The sequence below is a fragment of the Lytechinus pictus genome, chromosome 7 (genome assembly GCF_037042905.1).
Source record: "Lytechinus pictus isolate F3 Inbred chromosome 7, Lp3.0, whole genome shotgun sequence".
NCBI classification, from domain to species: Eukaryota; Metazoa; Echinodermata; class Echinoidea; order Temnopleuroida; family Toxopneustidae; genus Lytechinus; species Lytechinus pictus.
Genome location: NC_087251.1, coordinates 29,340,526 through 29,348,076, shown reverse-complemented (window position 1 = coordinate 29,348,076; position 7,551 = coordinate 29,340,526). Strand labels below are relative to the sequence as shown.

The 7,551-nt window shown below is 34.8% G+C and overlaps 1 long non-coding RNA gene across 1 annotated transcript; it reads left to right on the top strand.

The window, feature by feature from the left end:
• Positions 1-1,485: 1,485 nt before the first annotated feature.
• Positions 1,486-4,993, top strand: LOC135154750 (uncharacterized). The gene is made up of 3 exons (XR_010294157.1): positions 1,486-1,540; positions 3,955-4,071; positions 4,635-4,993. It is a non-coding gene; the product is annotated as an uncharacterized LOC135154750 (long non-coding RNA).
• Positions 4,994-7,551: the final 2,558 nt, after the last annotated feature.

The window sequence follows — 7,551 nt, the reverse complement described above, 5'->3', positions numbered from 1 at the left end:
AATTTACACAAATTAAATGGTTAACAAGACAATGGACAGGTGGAAAATACAACTGGAAATGACTTAATCTGTATGCTTAAGTTTTGACCCCCTCATTTGAACAAAAAAATACAGAAAGTGTTCTGCAGGAGTTCTTTATAAAGATAAAACATTATGTTGCCTTGGTAATGCTTGAATTAAATAAAAAAAACGAATGTTGCAAAGATCCCGTTGCCATGGCAACAGTTTATTTCCCTCTAGAAAGGTAAAAATATTGATAAAAATATAGAATACGATCATCATTCCATTTTCAATATTTTTAAGGAACTAATAAAAATATATGTTTGTGACTGCATTTATAAATATAAAATCTTAAGCCATTGCCATGGCAACCAAATAACATCTAATTAAAAAAAATCAATGATATGGATGACAGGGTTATGGATAGGTGAAAAATCCAATGAAAATAACTTTTATGCATAAGTTTTGACCTACTCAATTAATTTAGGGGAAACAGTATACAGTGAGTGTTCTTCATGAACTAATTAGAATGATAAACATTGATGTTACCTTAGTAACACTTGAATTCAACGATAAATATCAATGTTGCAAATGACCTGTTGCCATAGCAACGGCTCATTTACGCAAAAAAGTTCTAGTTTTGATTAGAAAAAGGACTTTGGACTCTGATTTTTCTTTCATTTCCCCTGATTTAATGGTAAGAATTGATATGTTTGCTGTTAACATACAAACAATATCTGAAGCCATTGTCATGGCAACCAAATTAATCTAATTTGAAGAAAAAAAATAACATGGTTGACAACACAATGGACAGGTGGAAAATACAATTAGAATTGACTTAATCTGTATGCTTAACTTTTGACCCCCTCATTTGAACAAAAAGTAGTTAAAATGTTCTGCAGGAGTTCTTTAAAAAGATATGAACTTATGTTGCCTTGGTAACACTTGGATTAAATTCTTTTAAAATGTTACAAAGGGCTCGTTGCCATGGCAACAGCTTATTTCCCTCTAGAAAGGTAAAAATATTGAATTAGAATTTAGACATGTATGATCATCTTTCCATTTTCAATAATTTTAAGGTACTAATCGAGATATATATGTGACTAAATTTATAAATATAACATCTTAAGCCATTGCCATGGCAACCAGATAACTAATTAAAAAAACAACATGGATGACAAGGATATGGACAGGTGAAAAATACAATGAAAATTCACCTGATGTGCATCACTGTATGCATCGGGATTGACCTCAATTAATCTAGGGGAAACAATACAATGAGTGTTCTACACGAACTATTTATCATTCTAATGGGGTGTTGCAAGAAAGTTACGTTGCGATTGATTGCAAATCGACTGCAACTTTGCAGCCGATTCCGATCGACTGCAACTAGCAATCAATCGCCAATTTGCGTTGCAAGAAAACGGCTTGCGATTGAACGCAAGTTGCAGCTGATTTGCAGCTGTAAACAGGGTCTGCAGCACAAGACTAGCCGAAAAAGCAAAATATTGGCTTGCAATAATCTTGAACCTGGAAGAGAGTAAGTAGAAAATATTCATTTTTCAGACAATTCTTTCTCCATTATGTATGTTTTCAGAGAATTTATGTATTTTAGACCTATGCCAGGGAAAAAATTATTTTGAAAAGAGTGAAAATGTTTCTTTATCGCCGGTCGAAATTTCACCTTCAACAAATTTTCTACTGCACACTTTTAATCCCAGTCCCACACTTAACTTTTTGTGTCGGTAATGCACGGTTGTATCAACAACACGGCAGGTCATTGCCGGTGGCGGTGCAGTGCTGTTAAAAATCACCCTGAAGCAAGTAAATGTACTGTAGGCTCTAATTATGTATGAAACATCGAAAATGACCTTTAAAGATATTTTTTGTTCCTATTGGAAATGATTTTTAAGTTATATCGGTTTCAACGGCGAATAGCCATCCAGTAAATAGAAATTAAAGACTTTAAAAATTCCATTAGTTTACCTTCTATTTTTTTTTCCACAAGAAAAAAAATCCTCTCCATTTGTCTCTTAAGAGTCTGTCTAACGTTAACCTCCCTTTTTAGGAATTTCCTTGGCCTGGCCTGGGATAAAGTGAAAATTTTTGCTGTTTCGACTTTTGTCTTTGGAGGATTAAAACAAAAATTATTATTTATTTATTCTAATTCTTTTAATTTTATTTCATTTTATTTATTTTTTTTTTTTAATTTTTTTTTTTTTTTTTTTTTTTTTTTTGGGGGGGGGGGGTTCTCCAGACTCCACATATCTCGCCAGACAAGAAAAAAAAAAAAAAGTATAGGGGGTCTACATGTATTGGGCTACTTTTCAGAATCTATTGGCCACATCTGCCTCATTCTTGGCTTGGGGAAGTTTTAACATTGAATAGGGAGTTGCCCGCCCGGGGCTCTTTTTAAAATTTCTTACGGGTAGATTGCACAAGAGGTTCTTTGCAAGGGCAGTCTATTTGTGTCGTTGATATGTAATGATGTGCCGTATGAGTCACATTTTTAATATCCATCATATATAAATATAAAAAGATATACATGTAAGCCTAAATTTCCCCTAAAATAATACATCTATTTTTTAGATTCAATATGTAGGTCTACTATGCCTGGGGGGGGGGGGGGGGGAGGAGGGGGAGGTACTTAGATTTGGTTTGGACAAAGGTGTGCGGCTGAAGGTTTGAAACCTGTACCCATATTTACAGGTCATTTTGGCTAAAAAGGGGCCCATTATTGGGGATTCATTACAGGGGCGGATCCAGGATTTCCAAAAGGGGGGGGGGCACATTTTCGCCTGGAAAACTTGACAAGCAAAAAAAAAAAAAAAAAGGTTAATGCCCAAAATGTAAGATAATTTTGTATTTGCACCTAAGACATTGGAGTAGAATATGGACCCATGTTTAAGGCCAGTATCTAAAAATTGGGCCATGTTTAGGGATTTTCCAGCATAAATCCATACCCCATGTTTAGGGATTTCTTCCAAAAAGGCGACCCATTCCAGCGGCACATCCCCATATGCATTATTTCGTGAGTAACCCCCCCCCCCCCCCCCGGGCTACTATGTAACTGACTCTAGTCTTAACTTGATTTTTATGCAAGCACATGAGGTGCTATATAGATGACAGATTTTTTTTTTTCACTTTAAATTATTTAATGGATGATTACAATGCTCTTCCAGGTGCTTACAGTAAAAGGGTGTCTTATTTGGTGCATCATTATTAATATTGAATGCATAATCATAATTTTTTTTTACATCCTTTATATCAAGTACAATACTCGGGGGGGGGGGGGGGGCATATGGTCCCCCTTGACATTTTTCAGAATAAATCTGCCACTCAAAATTGTATTACCGCACCATTGACTGATGTTTTACTTTCAAGTCTCACGCAACTTTTGAGACCAAATTTGCAATTCCCAGGTACAGGGTCAGGAAATTTTGCAACATTGTGTTTGTTTAAGTACATGTCAGACAAAAACATGATTACATGTAAAAAGTCAATATTCATAATTGAGTAATTTTTTTATTGACAATAGTAATTCATTGTCACTGATGAACTTTGTGTTGAAAATAACAATTAAAAGAAATACATTTAAGAAGTTAAGAAAAAATATTAAAAAAAAAACATGAAAGGAATTTATTTTTATACCAGATTTTTTAAAGTAAAGTTGTTAGGAATGCTCTAGAGAGGAATATCTACACCAAAGTTTAGCATTCTATTACGAGCTTTTTTTAGTAAATTAAAGCGAAAGGTATGATTTCATAATTTTTTTAATTGCACCGCCCATGGATGAGGAACCATAGTGCCCCTTCCCAGGCCAGAAGTGACTTTAATCAAAACACCCTGGGACTACTATAATGATTAACACCCTGGCAACTGAGCTTAACTTGTATATTAATTTCATGAACATGTTTTATCTCTTTGCTTTTTGCTTTTAATTGCTTACTACAGTTATGATGACAAAGAAGTCTGGAATAAACAAGAAACCTCCGAACCACCATAACTGTGTCTGCTACAATGTGTGTTCTTGCAACCAGCTGATTGATTCATTTTATCAACTCTCAAATGGTAGGTTACATGTAAACTGTATTATTAATAATTCACCATGATCGTAATGCGGATGGGGGTGAAATCTGAACACATTAACCCAAGGATAATGCAAAATGAAAAAGGCAAATACAAATCTCTATCTTGACTTGGACTTCTCAGCAATGAAGACACCCCCATTGATGGGGGGGGGGGGGGGGAGGGGTGGTTGTTGTGCTCATCCAATGTGTACTGTATTAAATTGTGAATTTTGCTTTCATTGATTTAATTTATTGCATATTTTAATTTCCATGATTCATTTATTTTGGGAAAAACAATCAGTTTTCACACTTTTAGATTACATCATGGCAAATTGCCAATTATTATGGTCTCAGGAGTAAGCCACTATCCCTCTATCATATCATCTTGTCGTTGCAAACAACGCCCTTACCAGCAGGCATAGGGGCATTTCTGCACTGATGGGGTGCACAAAAATGTTTTGCTAAGGGCATTCTTGCACTGAAAGGACAAAATTTGAACTAACCCAAGCTATGTATGGTTATGGGCTTGCATTATTTCCTATATTATTATTTTTTTATGAACAGGTTGATTATCAGAACTGAATTCAGAGCTGCTCCTGTCTGTAGTAACATCTTATTAGAGTGGACTTCAGAATGAGGGTGTTGCTGGTTTAAAAACTTCACTCCATGGAGCTCTCCAAAGTCATCTCAAATTAGACTGCTTCTGGAAACCAAATTTGTTCCTTCAAGCAGAGAAGCTTGTGGCTTTCCTGACTGGACTTCTATGGATTCTTCTTGCCAACATTAAGGACTGTGGGCTGACATTCAGTGGTAAAACACTTGATGAAGATGATATGAATTTTTATTTGATATAAATGAATCTCAGAAGTAATTCCTCAGGAGTAAGAAACAATGAAAATTAAAAATAAAAGGTCCATCAATAATGAATGTCTTGAGCAGTGTTCTTTTTGTGCATAGATCAATGGATCTTTTCATTTCCAAGCAGGGATGTAGTCAATGCTGACCTCGAGACAACATTTTGCTGGCCTTGGTCCGAGTCACTGTACAGAATCTATGGGAAGTTCTCTCAAGCTGCCTCATGACTCGGAAGAATCAGCCTCGACCTCATCCCTGTATGCAAGTGTGATATATATCTACCATGCAATCTCATGATTAAAGAGAGAGAAACAAGAGAGCTTCAGATTTTGAAGTGTAGCAATCTCCTGAAATGTATGTTTTATTTGAAAATCAAACTAAAATAACTTAATTGGGCATGTTATTCATTATGATATTTATGAATGAAAGCATTGAAGCAATTTGGTGCTCTTGCAAAACAAATTCTGAGTTGTATTTACTGCAAACCCTCAGAAATATTGATAAACATTTGCCAGTGCATGAAGTGTTTTAATGAAGAGTGGCTTTTTTGTGCCTATGGAGAATTGATATTTCTTCAATATTTTTTCATACAAATTATTTCAGAAATCACAATTTGAATATTCCATGACCTCTGATAACAAGAGCAGAATATTTTCGGTGATTGACACACTTTAAAATGATATTAGGAGAGAATGTAGTGAAATTGTGTGAAAATAATGGCATAATTGCTGAAGAGGCCTATAAAGATTGAAAATAACATTATTTCAAGTTTTTCTTGAAAAAAACCCATGGAAAATTGAAAATGGCATAATTTACACAAGTTTTCAAAACAAAATACCAAAAAAAAATTTTGCAGAATTTTTAGTACACAAGCCTATGGACAATCAATTGAACGTAAATCGAACGCAAATTTTGCGCATCCTCCAAAATCTCACATAAGTTACGTTCGATTTGCAATCAATTGCAAAGCTTGCGCTTGATCTACGTTCAATTGATCAAACGCAACTTCTTCTTGCAACAGGATTGAACGTAACTTGCGTTCAATTGCAGATTTGCGTTTAATCGGAGGACTTACGCTCAATTTTGGGAGTTGCGTTCGATTTGCGTTCAATCGCAAGTTTCTTGCAACACCCCATAAGAATGATAAACATTGAAGTTGCCTTGGTAATAATTGAATTCGATAAACATCAACGTTGCAAATGACCTGTTGCCATAGCAACTACTCATTTCCCCAAGAAAAGTACCAGTTTTGATCAGAAAATCTGTAGAATCTGATTTTTTCCTTTCATTTCCCCTAATTTTAGGGTAAGAATGGATATGTTTCCTGTTAACATTCAAATTATAGCTTAAGCCATTGTCATGGCAACCAAATAACATCTAATTTGAAAAAAATAACATGGTTGACATGATAATGGACAGGTGGAAAATGCAATCCATTAACTCAAGGTTTGACCCAGTCAATTAATTTTGAACAAAGATTACAGTGGTTCGCATTAGTTCATTAGAATGATAAAATTTGAGGTTGCCTTGGTAATGCTTGAATTTAATGATAAATATCACTGTTACATATAGCCCGTTGCCATGGCAATGACTCCTTTTTTCCCGAATAAAGTACCAAATTTGATCGAAAAACAGTTTAGAATCTGCATTTTGTCATAAATTTCCCCTAATTTTAGAGTGCAAAGCATTATGTTTGCTGTTGATATACAAATAACTTATGCCATTGCCATGACAACCAAATTACATCTAATTCCAGTGGCTTAATGTGGTTTCTATGCAATGGTTTTAAGGGTGAAGTAGTATATTGTGACTAGTTACAAGGACAGCCAGTGGTCTGATGTGTCCAAGACCCTGAGACAGCTTCCAAAAATGGAGTTTGAAATGGCTGTTGATATATAAATGGACATAGCTTATTTCATATCCGTCTGGGATATATGATTTGGTGTCTAGACCATGGTTTCAATGGTCAAGTAATACACTATGACAAGTTACACGGACAGTCAGTTGTCCAGTATATTTAAAAAATCCAAGATGGCTTTGAAAATAGAGTCTAAAATTGTTGTTTAGCCTGGAATAAGTTTATGCCATGGTGAAATGTGTCAAACTATACATTAGGACAAGTTACAAGAACACTCAGTGGTCAAGTATGTCAAAAATCCAAGGTGGCTTAAAAAAAATGGATCATAGAATAGCCCTGTTACTAAAGAATTGACATATTTCGTGTAATATCTGCCAAGGGCATATTATTTTGATATCTAAACCATGGTTTTAAAAGTCAGTAAATACATCATGACATGGAACAAGTTACAAGGACAGTGAGTAATCCAATATGTCTAAACATCTAAGATGGCTTCAAACAATCGGGGTTTAATTGGAGTCTGTTGCTTAAAAATTGACATAGTTCATTGAAAGTCAACCAAGGAAAAATGATTTTGGTGTTCAAACTTTGGTTTAAAGTTTCGAAAAATACGTTTAGACTTGTTACAATGATATCCAGTTGTCCAAATTGCCTAAAAATCCAAGAGGGTGACCAAAATGGAATCTAAAATGACTTCTATCACTCAAAAATTATCAGAGTTCATACAACCTGTGAGAAACATCTTTGGTGTCTACACTGTGGTATGAA